The 16,838-nt window shown below is 37.9% G+C and overlaps 1 protein-coding gene across 8 annotated transcripts in view; it reads right to left on the bottom strand.

The window, feature by feature from the left end:
- Positions 1–16,838, bottom strand: part of LOC135197277 (uncharacterized) — a 98,298-nt gene that overhangs the window by 18,747 nt on the left and 62,713 nt on the right. Inside the window, exon 1 of one of the 8 annotated variants that reach the window (XM_064224405.1) lies at positions 118–232. The exons of the other annotated variants lie outside the window; for them this stretch is intronic. The gene's annotated coding sequence lies outside the window, so the exon portion shown is untranslated. Of the gene's footprint in view, positions 1–117; positions 233–16,838 lie in introns of those variants that run through there. 8 annotated transcript variants of the gene reach the window in all.

Below are 16,838 nucleotides of genomic sequence, written 5' to 3'. Positions count from 1 at the left end.
GATCCTCGTCTTTTCTGGAGCTATCGTGTAAATAGTATCACTATTTTGACGTTCCATTTAGCCTAGGCTGTAAATTTAATGTCTGGAAATACAAAAATTACAACACTGGTTGTTTACCACGATGTACAGATGACTACAGCAGACGGTGATCAATAAAACAGCGGAAATAAGTGAGTAAAACAACGACAGTTCACATCCTTCCTCACTGCAGGATCACCTGCATCTGTCTAGCAGTGGGGATTCTGGGAAAGCGACGCGCTTTTTCCTCCTCCTCCTCCTCCTCCTCCTCCTTGCTGAAATGGCAGACGATTTGAGATCCGTTTTCTGTTAGAAAACGACTAACTTTTTTGAAAAATCAGTTCCTGCCGTGCTTAACGGAAATACTAACTGACCAAGCTCTAAAAATCACAAAAATCACAAGAAAAGCTATAAAACATCAACAATTAAGAGCTTCAAAATACAGCTAAAACATCAACGTTTAAGAGCTTCAATCTTTTATTTATTAAATTTCTTTTTTACCCTTTAGACTATATACTATCATTTTCCAGTTCTATTGTAATTCACTGACAAATAAACAGCTAAAACATCAACATTTAAGAGTTCAGTCTTGTATTTTGTTAATTTCCTTTCATCCTTTAGGCTATATACCATTATTTCTCCGTTTTATTGTAATGCACTGGTTATTCGGTGCTCGCAAGAATTGTCTTGCAAACTTAAAAAAATATATTTACAAACATAAAGCGAGCAGAGCATCACTAATAGAAAGCTATGTTTGGAAAAATAAGATCCCTTGATAGATAGACCTATAGACTGATAGATGGACTGATAGATAGACGTTTCCTGAATTGTCTTAAATTACCAAGAGAAAGTAAACCGACAGACAGTTATAAGACATTGTTTACTGGTACCTTCCACATGGCATAAGTCTATTGCCAATTAGTCTATTTGGTCATGTTTCAGTTGATAAATTTTTTTTTTTATCTTATATCATTGTATATGGACAGTTCTATTTAAAGAATGAGGAAACAATGCTACGTGTAACAATAATAGCTAAAGGTAATACTAAGGAATTATTAGTACTAAGTGCATCTTATCCATTTGTTTTGTTATTCTGCACAAGTATCCTATTATAATATATATATATATATATATATATATATTATATATATATATATATATATCATAACTGCTGATGTAAACCAAGGTTTTGATATGAAATAACTATGATGAATAAGAATTATTTGGCTGTTTCTAATACAAAAAATTAATTCGTTTCATATATTCTAATTCGTACTGCAAAAGTATGCAATGGTATGTACTACATATTATTATGATTGCTTGTGAAATGCACTGTTTTCATATGAAAAAACTATGATAAATATGAATATTTTAGGTTATACTAATTTGAAAAACATGTTACAACTTTCTAAAAGTGTATTCAAAACAAAATGTATATAGTATGTATAACTTGGTTGAATACAGGAGTTCCGTACAACCTCTAGACCAACATTCTCTCTCTCTCTCTCTCTCTCTCTCTCTCGTGTTTCAGGACAGCCGAATTGAAGAGAGAGAGAGAAGAGAGCGAACGAGAGAAAGAGAGAAGTAGGTTTTATTCGAGGCAAACAGGCTTCCATGCGTGGTTGTGTGATAACAAGACTTAACCAAACCTTGTTGTAGACTAAAAGGTATCGTTACTTTCCACACTTCAGGGGTTAAATGACATTTAATATTCTCCTTTATGCCAAAAAAGACGAAAAATAATAGTTACTTATATCAATAAAGATTCGAGAAAGAAAAATAGGAATATGCAACAGCAGTGCGCAATGCAAGGGACAATCAACACCAGGGAAAACACACTTTTGTATTTTTTAGTCAGTACACCGAAAGATCTATCTCCAATAATGTTTGCGCTTATGCAAAGCGCTGTGGAGGGAGGGAGGGAGAGGGAGAGGAAGAGGAGGAGGGAGGTGGAGGTAGGGGAGATGGAGGGAGGGGGGAGATAGAAACGGGAAGGGGGACCACGGGAAGGGGGCTCCTGGAAGTTTAGGAATACGAGAGGCGTGAACAGTGTCCATGTATAGGTCTAGGTCCCCTCCTCCCTACCTAAACCCTACCACCCTCCTTCTCCCCCTCCCTCCCTCCCTCCCTCACATCTTAGAAGACACCTGATAAAAATGACTGCTAGTGGAAGTGACTCCGGACCATTAGGCGTGATGACGCCCGCCACAAAGGGCGTATCCGGCCGGGGAGGACGAACGACCACGATGACCCTTGCGCCCACCGGGAGGAGAGGCCAACCGTAGCGGTCTCGTCCGGAGGAGGTCTGATGGTCTATTTTCCCGCGCGGCCTCTCTGCATATATATACTCGGGCTTATTGACAAGTAAGGAAGCTGGTTTTTGTGGCGTTTGCCCAATTGTTGTGATGAGTTGGTTGTCTTGTCGCGAGAGGTGTGAGTCTGAGAGAGAGAGAGAGAGAGAGAGAGAGAGAGAGAGAGAGAGAGAGAGAGAGCGTATGTGTGTGAGTGTGACTGCATTCGGCTCCCAAAAATGAATTATTGGACGGTAGCGTTTTTATTTATTTATTTATTTTTTTTTTGCATAAAGTTTGCTGGGTGCTTTTGTGATATATAATATCTCCAAAGTATTACGTAACTGAAGGTTTGAAGTTAGTTTTTGTATAGTACGTACGTACATACTATCATCTCTATGCACGTACTAGTTGCATTCTAACGGAAGTAGTATATCCATATAGTTATGCAGTTCTCTCTCTCTCTCTCTCTCTCTCTCTCTCTCTCTCTCTCTCTCTCTCTCTCTCTGTCAATTTCCCGCGCGTTTTATTGGCTCCCACAGACAAGCTGGAGAAGGACAGTTGTCAGAAAAATGGTGTTTGCATTATGTTAATGACGCAGCCCGCGTCCTGTCCGTATGAAAATGAGCCCGCGTTGCATTATGGATGGCCTAGCAATTGACCCCCTCCCTGGGCAAGATATATAATAATATCACATCCAGGCTACAGAAATGGTGACGGTCATGTCAGAGCCGATGTTACGACAATGGGACACGAACGTCGACATCGGCCTAGCGATCCCAACAAAGGAGAGTCAAAGGAGCGACTAATGTGACGTGTCGCGTATAAAACATTTCTAAAATAAACGAGGGATTTATAGAACGATGTGGTTTGTGTTTTTTTGTTATTCTTTTGTATTTGTTTTTGTTTATGAAGACTATACGAGATTATGCAGAAGCCGAGATGGGGAGAAGGTTGCCTTGACAGATGTTGGTTTATGGAATTCGTTCCTGGATTATGGCTGTCCATCTTTGGCAAAAAATAGGTTAAATGGTTAGGAAACATAGAGGAAATAAGGGAATTCCACTACATGCATGCAAAATGCATTGTGGATAGAAATGGTAATATTTATAGACATTTTTGTACCAAGTTCCGCTTCTTTGGAAACCAGGGTCGGTCTAAAAGGTGGTTTGACTTGGCAGAGCCATAACGGTTATCGGAAACTAATAAGCCTGCATCAGGTTCGGGAAGATGGTGTGGATAATGTATCAACTTCAAAAGATAGTTGGGAGTAGATAGAAATGGTAATATTTATAGACATTTTTGTACCAAGTTCCGCTCCTTTGGAAATCAGCGTCGGTCTAAAAAGGTGGTTTGACTTGGCAGAGCCATAACGGCCATCGGAAACTAATAGGCCTACATCAGGTTCGAGAAGACATTATGGATAAATTATTAGCATAACAAATAAGAGCTGAGAAATAATCTTGTATTCAGTATATATCTTAATGATCTCCACTTTTCAGTTCCGTGTTCACGCTGAACCTTAATGTTTGTGGAGTCCCTCAATTGGTTAGTGGCAGCGAGAGCGACTATAGCCTACATTTTTTTTTTTTTAATCTTTCGTATACTGGAGTTTTACCTCGGTGTTTTCGTGGAAATATATCACAATTATTTCTTTATCCCACAGAACGATCATTCCAGTGTCATTAAATGAACATTTATTTCTTTTGTATCGTATGTGTAACTTGATTCGCAGATGATGTTCACTCAAAGACATTCGTTTCAACTGTATGTTTACATAGGCCTACAGTAAATCTAATCAATTTAAAACTTAAGAGTACATAGAGTTATAAAATGCTTTAGTTTGTCTGGTATGTTACTTTCTTATGTTCCTGAAGTTTCAAAGTTATAGTGATTGATTTTGGTACGTTGGTTTTGCAATAAAAAAACACTTATAGCATCTTTCTTTACCAGTTTGAATGTATATGTACTATACTGTTTGATAAACGCCTCTATGAAACTGATGTTTTCTCTAAAGTTTAATGTTATTGTGAGACAATAATAATAATAAATATAATAAATAATAATAATAATAATAATAATAATAATAATAATAATAATAATAATAATATATTTAGCATCACAGGGACTTTTGTATTTGAAACATGGCTAACACACCCCGTAGAGTTTTGCAAGTTATGCCTTCCCAGACATTATCCCCGGTATACCCCATACGGTGGGTAAAACCATCTATGATCACCCGTAATTTTTTTTTTATACAGTATTCTATCTAATTCATGCCTTGACTTCACCCAGCCTTCAATGACGAAAAGTAGAAGAAGAAGATGATAAAAAGAAAGTTGGCCTTTTGGTAACTCCAAAAGCAAGTATGATTAGACGCTATTGCGAGATGAACTACTTATTTCAATGCTTATAAGTGTACTAAAAAACTATGGATACGCTATATTTCGCGATGCACTAAGGTGTCTTAATGATCTAACCGTATGTTTGAAATGACAATATTACTGAATATCAAAAGAGTCCCTAGAGGTTCCTAGGATGATATTCAGAATTTTGAGATTTTTTTTGAAACCATGGCCATTTTTTTTCGTTCGCCGAACATGACCAATTTTTTAAAGTTATGGGTAGGTAGGTTTACCTTATAATAAATAACATAACAATTAATAATAATAAATAATAATAATCAATAATAATTAAAATGAGACTCCTATGTTACAAAAGTATATTTCACAGCAACACGAATTAAACCCGTCCTAAATATTCGATATTAAGAAGGAGGGCACCCAAATAAATAATTTCCTTTTTAAAAATTTTTTAGAAAGGAAGATTACACGTTAAATTATTCTCTCTAAAATGCACCGCCATATTGTAGCTCCGGGCGTCTAATTTTACCCACGTTTTCCCCTGAACGCATTTTGCTTTCGCCTGCAAGAGATTATGGGAGGTTATAATCTTTCTCTCTAAATACACCGCCATATTGTAGCTCCGGGCGTCTCATTTTACCCACGTTTTCCGCTGATACATTTTGCTTTCGCCTGCCGAGATTATGGGGGTTATAATCTGCCTTCTTATAAGGGGCAGGCTACTTCTCCTTTTTATTTCCATTTTTAATTTTATAGATTTTAAAAAATTCAGTGTTGAAATATTTTTCATTTTTATTTAGTTGTATATTTTTATTTTTCAATTTTGTTATTTTTCTATTTTCAATATGGCGGATTTTAGTTTTTGAATATATATATTTTTTAATTCTATTGAAATTTTTTTTAATATTGATTATTTTTCATGTTTTTTATTTGTATTTTATTATATTCACATTTTTTTAATATGAAGAATTTTAACACTTTTATTTTACATTTTTTTATTATCAGGACGGGGAATTTTAACATTTTTAATTTTACATTTTTTTTTTTTTAATTCTCAGGACGGGAATGTACTCAGTCATGGGAATATAGTTGCCCATCCCGTCGGCCTTTTGTGGTTCAAGATGAAGTGTTTCACAGCAGTCAAAGGGATGTGATATTTTTATTTCAGCTGTTGAATTTATATAAATAAAATTTTCCATGACTTTAACCACTTATAATAATAATAATAATAATAATAATAATAATAATAATAATAATAATAATAATAATAATAATAATAAACAACTCTTCTTAAGGTCAAATGTATAATAATCATATAATTTAAAATATAAAAAAAATGTATTAAACACTGTTTCTCAATAATAATAATAATAATAATAATAATAATAATAATAATAATAATAATAATAATAATAAAAACGAAGAAGAAGAAGAAGTCTATTGATTTTTGTAGATATGACTAAACCATATGCTATGTCTGAGAGAGAGAGAGAGAGAGAGAGAGAGAGAGAGAGAGAGAGAGAGGCAGGATCCGCTGTTCCTCATGTCGAAGGAAGCACCAATTCCTGCCAGCCCGTGCCCGTACCCACCGAATCCTGCGGTGGCGTGGCGCAGTAGGTAGATAGGATATTGAGGACGGGAGAATAATATATAAATATAAATATATATATATAAATATAAATATGTCCGTCGCTTAAATACAGACCAGCGCGGATTCCGCAAGAAAAACAGGAGTGCATTGTAAATCTGGAGCCTAATAACCACTGCACCACTTCCCAAATGGGCCCAGAAGAGAGGGCAGCGAGCTGACTGATTTCCTGGATGAGGTATGGAAGTTCAGGCGGTGTGTGAGTAAATAAAAATTATGTTTTTTTTTTTTTCTTTTTTTTGGTGGTGTGGGGATGTGGTTGGGGAAGGGAAGGTTTTGTCCCGGGAGGGAAGGGATGGAATGGTGGTTTTAAGTTTATTTTGCTTGATTTTTTTATTTCTATTTTTATTTTTAGTGAATATATTGGATTGTTTTTTTGTAAGGTGGATATTCTGTAGTTATTATCTCTAAGAAAGCAGGCTTTCTGTGTTTATATATATTATATATATATATATATTTATATATATATATATATATATATACATATATATATATATATATATATGTGTGTGTGTGTGTGTGTGTGTGTGTATGTGTATGTATGTATGTATGTATACATAAACTGCTAAGAGATTAAAGTGTTACTGAAACGAATATTCTTACATTCTTATTTAGAAGGTAAATAGTCTCTCTCTCTCTCTCTTTATATATATATATATATATATATATATATTAATATATATATATATATATATATATATATATATATGAAGGTTTTTTGCCACGAAGGAAAAAAATGAAAAAGCGAGATAGCCAAGTACTTTCGGTCCTGTTCGGACCCTTTACTGAGTTTTGCCTCAGTAAAGGGTCCGAACAGGACCGAAAGTACTTGGCTATCTCGCTTTTTCATTTTTTTCCTTCGTGGCAAAAAACCTTTATTTATACATAGCATCACGTTTTATATACTTCGTGATCAAGTTCATTATTATATATTATATATATATAGAGATATATATATATATATAGATATTTATCATATATAATATATAGATTTATATAGAACCGCCCAAAAGTTGGGGGGGGGAAACTCTTAACAAACTTCTGAAATAAAAAATAAAGAAAATCTTTAAAAATCATCTAAAGAAGATATCTCCCAATTTTGATTTACAACACACTACGCTGAAGGGTCGAGAGACGGACCCTGCGGTACCCCGCTACGCAGAATTCAGGGAAAACATCGGAGGTTAGGTAACTCCGTCCAGATATCTTTCTTGGACGACGACGAACTCCTCTGGCTGGCTATCTCGCAGCAGCGGTGGTGGTGGAGGAGGAGGAGGAGGGTGATATCACCTTTATTCATAAGGGTAAATATACTTTTAATTAAGGACCTAATCAACTGCATCGAGCGAGTTAATTGGGAAGAATCCCTGATTAATTGACTTCGATAAGCCTCTATCGACAATGCATGTGTCATCGCCGGTCAGGTTGTCTCTCTCTCTCTCTCTCTGTCTGTCTGTCTGTCTATTTCCTGGGGTTCAACAGTCAATATGACCCATGGAAGTTAACCCCCAGGGTTTCAGCAGGGGTTGCATTCTGTTCAGGACCCAAGGATGCAGGAAGGATTGGCAATGTCGGTTTTTTAAAAACAACAAATGTGAGATCGTGGTTTTTTTTATGACGATAATAACAATGTCTTTAGCAGTGCTCCTTGTATTTATGAATCATTAATTTTTTTTTATCTGTTTATTTATTAACCTGCTAATAATTCATTATTTTCTAATAAGTGATCTCTTCTGTCTGTGTTTCTCATCACCTTCTGTTACTTCTTTCAATTGAATAACATGATATTCTTTGTAAGCTTCTTGATTTTTACTCATCCTCAGCATAATAATAATAATAATAATAATATAATAATAATAATAATAATAATAATAATAAAATAATAATAATAATAATAATAATAATAATAATAATAATGATATATGATGAAAGAAAACCTTCATTAATAAAAGTTTTTATTGAAAATAATGATGGCTATTTCAACGGCGTTTATTTTCTGTAGAAGTTTCTTTATTCTTCTTACGACTGACTTGTCTTCCGTACTCTTATTGGCCTATTAAAACGCCAAAATGGGGGATTCGTGTCCAAAAACGTCAAATTGAATATATTATACAAAATGCAGTATAAACTGGAGAGATCTTATACTCACGAACACTATTTCAAGAACTTCGCTGAATTTATAACTGATAAAGTGGGATTCGAGCCCCTGGTTGTGTGTGTGTAGGTACGTGCTCGTACACGCGCATATTATTCACACGTAATCGTAAATCAAGGAAGTTATTACATATAGTTTCCACCAATCAACGGAGGCAAGAATCTGCCTTATGAACGCAGCCAAAGACAGATTTAGATATAGACCCAATACTCCCACAATATGATAATGATAATAATGAAAGGGTGCTCTCATTGCTACGCGCAAGCGCGCATTTCCGCTCGAGATTCCCCGCCGATAAATCAGCACCGCCAAACGACCGGGTTTGGGCGTCTGGCTAATCTAGCGAATTCATCGCTACAAAACAGACTCGATCGTTATCGGCGTCGGCGGCAGCGGCAGCGGCAGTGGCGTTCCTTCACCTCGTCAGCCGGGCGGAAAACGGTTGCGCGGTTGCCTGGCGGAAAATTGCTAGCGCAAGGTTTTTTTTTCGTTCTTTTGTTGTTGTTGTTGCTTGTAACTGTGCTTTGATGGCAATGCGGGAAACTGTAAGCAAATCAGTGATGGGTCGAGCCTTTTAATTTATTTATTTAATTTCTTTTTTACAATACAAAGAATTGTGGAAGTACAGTATGCAGCAAAACTCGAGTGACCCGATTTCAGTGATTTTCGTTCAAAAAGTGACTAACTGGCAACTCTTACCTTCTTTCACATCTTTTCTAATGACACTGAATTGCAACGGCGAACATTTTGGAACTTCGCTCATAAAAAGATACAGTTCATTTAGCATGGTTTTATAGTATAATGTTATATATTTTTTATCAAATATAGCTAGGTCATTAGAAAAAACATTAACACCTTAGTTTTTAATCATGGTAAATATGAAAAGACGTAAATATTAAACGAATTTTACATGTTAGCCATCATAGTAAATTTATTTAATGTAATGAACGTAACGGAGATGTAGTTGTGGGCGTGGCCTAACATTACGTCAACTGTGGTCATTTGCCAAACATGGTTGGAGCAACCCGACAGCGACCGGAAACGTCACCCCCAACAAGGAGAGCTATAGTTGAGCTGCATCTCGCCAGATTTCAAAAAAGACATAGCTAATCGTCTTAATATCAACAAGACAACTGTGTATAGATGGCTAAAACGATACAACGACGGAGAAGGATTGAAAAGCCACCCTAGATCTGGGAGACCCCGCTGCACAACCGCAGAAGAAGACGAAGTGTTAATTAACTTTATAACCAAACACCCGTTTTCGTCATCATTTTCAGTGAAACGAGAAACAATATACAAACATCAGTTGACACTGTAAGACGTCGGTTTCGAGAAGCTGTCTTCTACTGTAGGAAACCTGCGCTCAAGCCTCTACTTACACAGACGCATATGGACCATCGTCTCGGGTTTTGCGCTCGAATATCTGTCCAAGAGCGAGCAGTTTTGGGAAACTGTTATATTTTGTGACGAGAAAGACTTTTTTGCAACGACCAACAGGGAAGACTGCACTGCTGGCGTCCAGGAAAAACCAGTAAGTGAACATTTACTTATTTTGCCTTATATTTTTACGTGGTAGCCTAGGTGTGATATACTTGTATTATAGGCCTAGTCTGTATATATGCTAAAGCTTTAATGAATAGTAATTCCTCTTACACTGTTTTTAAACCTGCTGACAATATCTTTAATGGAAGTTACGATGTAATCAGGAGAAATAATGCAAGAGAAGATATAAATTAATCTGACCTAGGGTGGGAGTTGGGAATTGTCATTACTGAGGAAGCAGTTTAAATGTCTATAAAATCCCGCCTCCGCTTCGACCGCCTGCGCTTCGAAGTGTTGCTTGGCGGGAAACCAGTCGCAGAGGAAGTTCTTTGCTAGCTTTTCCTTCGAGTCTCGTGAATGTTTGAATACACATTGCACTGACTTAAAAGTCGTTTAAGGTTACTATGCTATGACAACTTTCCTTATGCTCTTTTCCGAATTCATAATATATACTATTAGGCCTACAACCAAAGATTTCTTTTAATTATTTCACTGTAAAACTAAGTCTGGCAGAAAATACAACTGACGTAGCTGTTTCTAATATTTTTTAAATAAGTTTTGGTTAAATGCATATTAAAGAACTGTATATATATATATATATATACTATATATATATATATATACATATACATAGTTTTTATAGAATAACCATTATAGTGTTTTCTTAACAATGCACCTTCAAGTCTTAAAAGTTAAAAGTTCGGTGTTATAGCAATATTATCTGAAAGTATGGGCTTAATAAAAGCGCCAGTTCTTTTTTCTAATCCATAAGATCTATTGATGAGAGGAAGAACTGCAGTTAAAACAGTTTCTTTTATATTTAAAAGTAAGCCCACTGTCATTGTTTCTCTCCGAATATCTGTAAATTTATATTTTCTCTAAATCCTTCTCTCTATTTTTTCAAGATTTGTAGGATACAAATATGTAGAACCAAATCGACGAAGTGGGAGGATAACCGCTGGCCTTTGGGGTTGGATGGCGTCTTGCGGACCAGGTGCTTTAGTGCCAATCCATGAGCGATTAAATGGCAGGCAGTATGTTGACATTCTTGACGAGGTGCTGATTCCATCTGTTTGAGGATGCTACTGATTCCGGAACCGTTGCCCATATTCTTGGCAATGGACAACTCCTCTGTTCATAATAGCATGCCAGTAAGAAAGTGGTTACAGCAGCATCCAGAAGTTATTCGGATCGACTGGCCTGCAAAATCTCCGGATCTCAATCCCATTGAAAATTTATGGGCCATTATGACAAAGGAATGGGATGGCTCCGTTCTGAACAGTAAACAAGCCATCATAAGCCATTGCTTGTCAGTGTGGGAGTCAATGCGTGGGGAAATATTTGCAGTAGACTGGTTGCAGTATTCCTAGACGGCTTAATTCGGTAATAGAGCAACCTAGGCTCACATACTAATATTAATTAACCCTCTCTCTCTCTTTCTCTCTCTGTATGTATGTGTAGCTATATAGTATGACGTGTTTTAAAGACGAGGTTGTGTTTACTCTATTTGTTTTGCTGGAATTTGTATATTATTTTTCACAGGACCTATGTATTTCAAAGAATTATACGTATTTTTTAAAAATAATTATATTGGTATACCATTTACTTAAGCCTATACCGTTTTTATTATCAATCATATTCATTGTTTGCTACTTGGTTTATTAATGCCTTTACTAAGTACCGTTATTATTATCAATCATATTCATTATTTTGCTGCTTGGTTTATTAATGCCTTTACTAAGTTACATTTTCTGAGATCTACCTAAGATTTCATTAGACCCAACCCTGGTGAAGGGTGCATAGTGGCCCGCCAATGGCTTAGCTTGCCTTACCCGTAGGCCAAGTGCACTTTCGCGCTTCTCGATTATATCATTCTCATTAAGCCTATAGGCCTATGAAGAAAATAATGACGGAAGTATACCACCACCAAGACTGTGAAGAATTTCACAAATCCTGCTTTATGGTCTTATAGACACCCTTCATAAGTTACAAAGATTTGATGCAACTTGTTGCGGTCTGGAATATAGCCCAGTATGTTATAAAGCCAATAGCATTGGCCTAGCCATTATTGTTTATAATACGTTGCAGTTGTCATTCTGTAGAATCTGCACTCGACAGTTGTAGCTGATAATATCCGACCTGATTATAGTCTTCCATCCTAAAGTAAAAGTAAAATAATATAAATTAGTTGTGTTTCTAATAGCGAAGATTACTCTTCACCTCGCTTATTTATTCAGTTATTTATTATTTACTTTTCTTCAAAACTGAAGAAAACCCCTTCGGGAGACTAGACTTATGTAGCACTAGCTATAACCTAAGCCTAAGCCATAATTTATTGCAAGTATCGAAATCATGATCTCGACTAACATTTTGCTTTATACACAAAGCCACAAAGCTAAAAGTAATAACTTCGAATTCATATACCCAAATGCACCCATTTTTATCATTAGACTATGCTCTGCTCAAACTTTTCTCTTGCTCTCCATCGCGATGTCCTCTTTCACAGTGTCCAGACTGACGATTCCACACGACTCATGGAAGTCACGGTGATCTGAGGTTTTCATGCTACAGTAACGTATTTAGTTTTCGTTCAGAAATATTGTAGCGTGAAATATTTTTTTGGTTTTCAGGTTCCAATATATTTCAATTATAAGATTCTATATAACAAGTGACCAACTTTCCTCATATATACACGTTTATAAAATACGAGATTTAATACTAAGTGGCAACTTGAGAACAACGCTTGTCCAGTACAAAAATAAAAAGTCACACGAGTTTTGCTGCATACTGTACCATGTGGGAATTAATATCATATATATATATATATATATATATATATATATATATATATATATATATATATATATATGTGTGTGTGTGTGTGTGTGTGTGTGTGTGTGTGTGTGTGTGTGTAGGTATGTATGTATATGTATATAATATATATATATATATATATATATATTACATCTATATATATATATATATATATATATATATATATATATATATATATAGAGGGAGAGAGAGAGAGAGAGAGTCACTGATCATCTGAAATATCTTGTGGAATATTACTCAAGTCGTACACAACGAGAACGAGGAATAATAAACCAAGGACAAAATTCGAAATCCCGAGAGTACGGTCGGAAATTGTACCTGTTAAAGAGGTAGGGTTTACCACTTAATAAGTATACCCATGTAAGTGCTCAAGATAACAGTAAAGCTGCAGAAGGAATGTGTACAACTGGAAGGAAGATTTAAAGAAATACAGGAAGGAAACCACCAATTTCTAGGCCTATGTTCGAGAACAGTGGTTACGTGGCAGAAAAAAACGAGCGTGAACCAACATAAATGTGGCCGCCCTGTAAAGGGTCAAGGAGCTGCAGAGAGAACGCATTCAATCAATAAACGAAATATGATTGATATGAGAGCCTGGTGAGGACGCCCAACTGCTCTGCAAAGCTTTAAAGTCTAATAGAAGAAGAAGAAGAAGAAGAAAGCTTCTATCGGTGTAAAGATGAGTGTAGCCGTCGCGACATAATGTATTCTGGTACCTTACGTTACGTAGGCGTCGAGACCACCTCTGCAGTTGTAGCACCAGTTTGTCTTTGCAGTACTAAATCAATCAATCACACAATCAATTTTCTCGACAAAAGAAAACCGGTCAAATCATTATTGGCCACGAGGGGCGTCGACGTTGCTGCTGGGTGGTGGTTCCTTTGCAACGGCCCACACCGTTCATCCTCTTCCTCCTCCTCCCCCTCCCCCTCTTAATCCTCCTCTTGTCCGTGACTCTATTTCTACGTAAAATGTAGGTCTACGAAATGCATATATATGACACAGCTAGACGAAATAGGAGGTTTGGGAATTAGTACACATGGTCCTTCAGAAACTGTTAAAGAGCTCTTTTGTTTAGTCTGCTTGTGTGTAAGTCTATGATGAGTCTATGTGTGTGTGTGAGAGAGAGAGAGAGTCTATCATGAGTCTGTGTGTGTGTGCGACTCTCAATGATCTCTCATTCACCGTTGATTGAAAAAAATAAAAAAAATAAAAAAAAAAGCCTCGACATTTATACGCTGGCTATCTGCACCACTTTTTGGTTCTCCTCATCTCGCTCGACAACTGTCTTTAGAATCTGCATAACATTTCACTCCGAGGATCGGCCGAGTGTCGGGGAGACGATCATTTTATGTCCTTGACGAAGAAGAAGCAGAGGAGGAATAGGGGGAGGAGGAAGAAGAAAAAGAAGAAGAATGAGAAGAAGAATGAGAAGAGGAAGAAGAAGAAGAAGAAGAAGCACTAAGGCCGCCCAAGGGGAAAAACTCCACGGCTACTAAGTATCTCTGCTACGTCCCCCTCCCCTCCCTCCCTAAGCCCAGGCTACCAATTCCTATCCCTCACCCATCCACCATTCGACAGCTACCCCCTTCCCCACTCCCCTACTCCCCCAAACCCCCCCACCCCCACCCCTAGGGCCCCTGAACCCACTAAACACCTCTCGGCTTCGACAACGACGTCTTCTTGCTCGCTATATCACTCTCGTGTCCCCCTCCCTCCCTCTACCTCCCCCTTTCTCTCCCACCTCCTTATATTTAGATCTGGAACCTGGAAATAGATTTTTTGGAAGTTCACCCGGTTCCTGGAATCGCTCTCTGTGTAAACTTCGGTCTAACGGATGTGAAATGGCACACTCGTGCGAGGGAGAAGAAGACGAGACGAGACGGAGCGAGCATTTTCAAAAAAGCATTTTAAAAAAATGCATCATCTTCTAAAAAGTCTGACGGATGACCTTGGCGGAGGAAACTGGAAATTATCCTTTTTGGCAGAGAGCGGAGTTGAAGAGGGGCTAATGTTTAGCCTTAATGATCTTCTGGAGACATCGGCTGACACGTTTAGCAACCCGGGTCCCTCCCTCCCACAGGCATCACACCACCACCGCCTCCCCGATACGACACCCCACCAACCCCCCTCCCCTAAACCCGGACAATCTGTCCTGTCCTCCTCCTTCTCTTCCAGGGGAAAGGGACGGGGGGGGGGGGGGGGAGTAGACCGATGGTGAGAGCATAGAGCCATGAGCTTCTTCCCTCACACGCATTGTGTCTGGATCATTTTTCATCTCGATTTTTTTTTTTTCGTCTTCTCTCGTCAACTTCTTCTTCTTCTTCTTCTTCTTCTCCCGGGATTGAAGAATTGTGTCGGGATCCCCGAATGCCTTCATAATGGACAATATCGTAGACACCATAATAATCCCCCTGGGTACGACCGGCATAAATGGACTGGCGATAATCCCAGAAAGTAGCGAAATACATCAGCGCCGAACGGAACTGCTGCTGGTTTATTCGCTGATAAGGGGCGTCGCGGAGACACCATTAGAAACAAGGGTCGGATTCTCGTGGGGGCTCAGAGGGCGTTCGTGAAAGCCTGTTTTTGTACGTAGTCTCAAGAAGGGTTTTATTTATAGTCTCAGAGGCCTTCTGGTGTAGCTGAGACGTCACAAGAAAGGACAGTAAGTTAGGCAATTTTACATAAACATTATATATTCAAGGTGCCATATGAGCAACCATTAACATAAGACAGTAATGTTCCTTCATTATATAAGCCTCTCTCCTCTCTCTCTCTCTCTCTCTCTCTCTCTCTCTCTCTCTCACTTAAAATCTGAGAGGGCTAGCATCACTTGAGAGGAGAATAATCCATTTTTTCTGATGCTCACCGCTATAACTGACTGAAATTCATACACGAAATCAACGTATACCTCATTTCGCAATCCAGGTGGGCCACATGTAAACTTTTCCCCTCTAAATTAAAGACAAAATATACATGTTTTTATTTAAACACACAAAGCAAAGTCAGCTTACAGATGGACAGCGCTTCTGAGATCAGTCCTCCAGAGGTTTCTGGGACTGAGGTTTCTAGTACTATTGGTTTCTTGGACTATTGGCATCTAGAACTATTGGTTTTTGGACTATTGGTTTCTAGGACTATTGGTTTTTTGGCGGGTTTCAGACGAAACAAGAAAGCGTCAGAGCGAAACAGTCAATATGGATTAGGTCTAGGCCGAGCGCCTGTATATCCTAGACCTAGAATGGGTGTTTTTCTTTTTTTTAAGCCGATTGGTTAGATGGGTGCCAGAAGAATGAGAGCTGTTAACTTAATTGGTCTAGCCTGGGCACTTGGGTATCATAGAATGAAGGCCTGAACGCGGCAAGTCTGTGTGTGTGTGTGTGTGTGCGTTAACGAAAGTGAGAATTTAGCATCCGGTACGATTTTCAAAACGTACCCATGCAGGTAGTAGTGCTACGTGCCAACAACAGCAGTCAAAACAGGTCAACCAATGTCACCCCTGTGAAATTAATGATCTGGTGAGGAGAGCAAACGAGAATATGATTGTCAATCTACACGCATTCTCTCTCTCTCTCTCTCTTTCCACTTCCCGTCCTCACAAAAGCAGCTGATGTGCCCGCGAAGAAGTGGCCAATCATGAAATTACACCCGGGCACAATGCCCAGTCCCCGTTGCCTTCGTGGGGGTGCTTTGGAAGGCTCGTAATCGACTTGAATGGTTGAATAGGTCTAGTGTGTGAGAGACGCTGTTAGCCCTCGGCTTCTTCTTCTTCTGTCGTCAGAGTTGCGGGTTGATAATTGCCGAATTTATCTCCTTTGGTTCCTCTTTTATATTTTCGGGTGGCCCCGCGGGATCTTTGTAAAGAGAGAGAGAGAGAGAGAGAGAGAGAGAGAGAGAGAGAGAGAGAGAGAGAGAGAGAGAAACTTTAGGTTCTCGGCGTCTAAAACTAGGTCTAATTTTCAGAGAGAGAGAGAGAGAGA

The sequence above is a fragment of the Macrobrachium nipponense genome, chromosome 18, assembly GCF_015104395.2.
Source record: "Macrobrachium nipponense isolate FS-2020 chromosome 18, ASM1510439v2, whole genome shotgun sequence".
Classification (NCBI taxonomy): domain Eukaryota; kingdom Metazoa; phylum Arthropoda; class Malacostraca; order Decapoda; family Palaemonidae; genus Macrobrachium; species Macrobrachium nipponense.
Note: the sequence above shows the minus strand (reverse complement) of the source record. Positions and strands in the feature narration are given on the sequence as shown.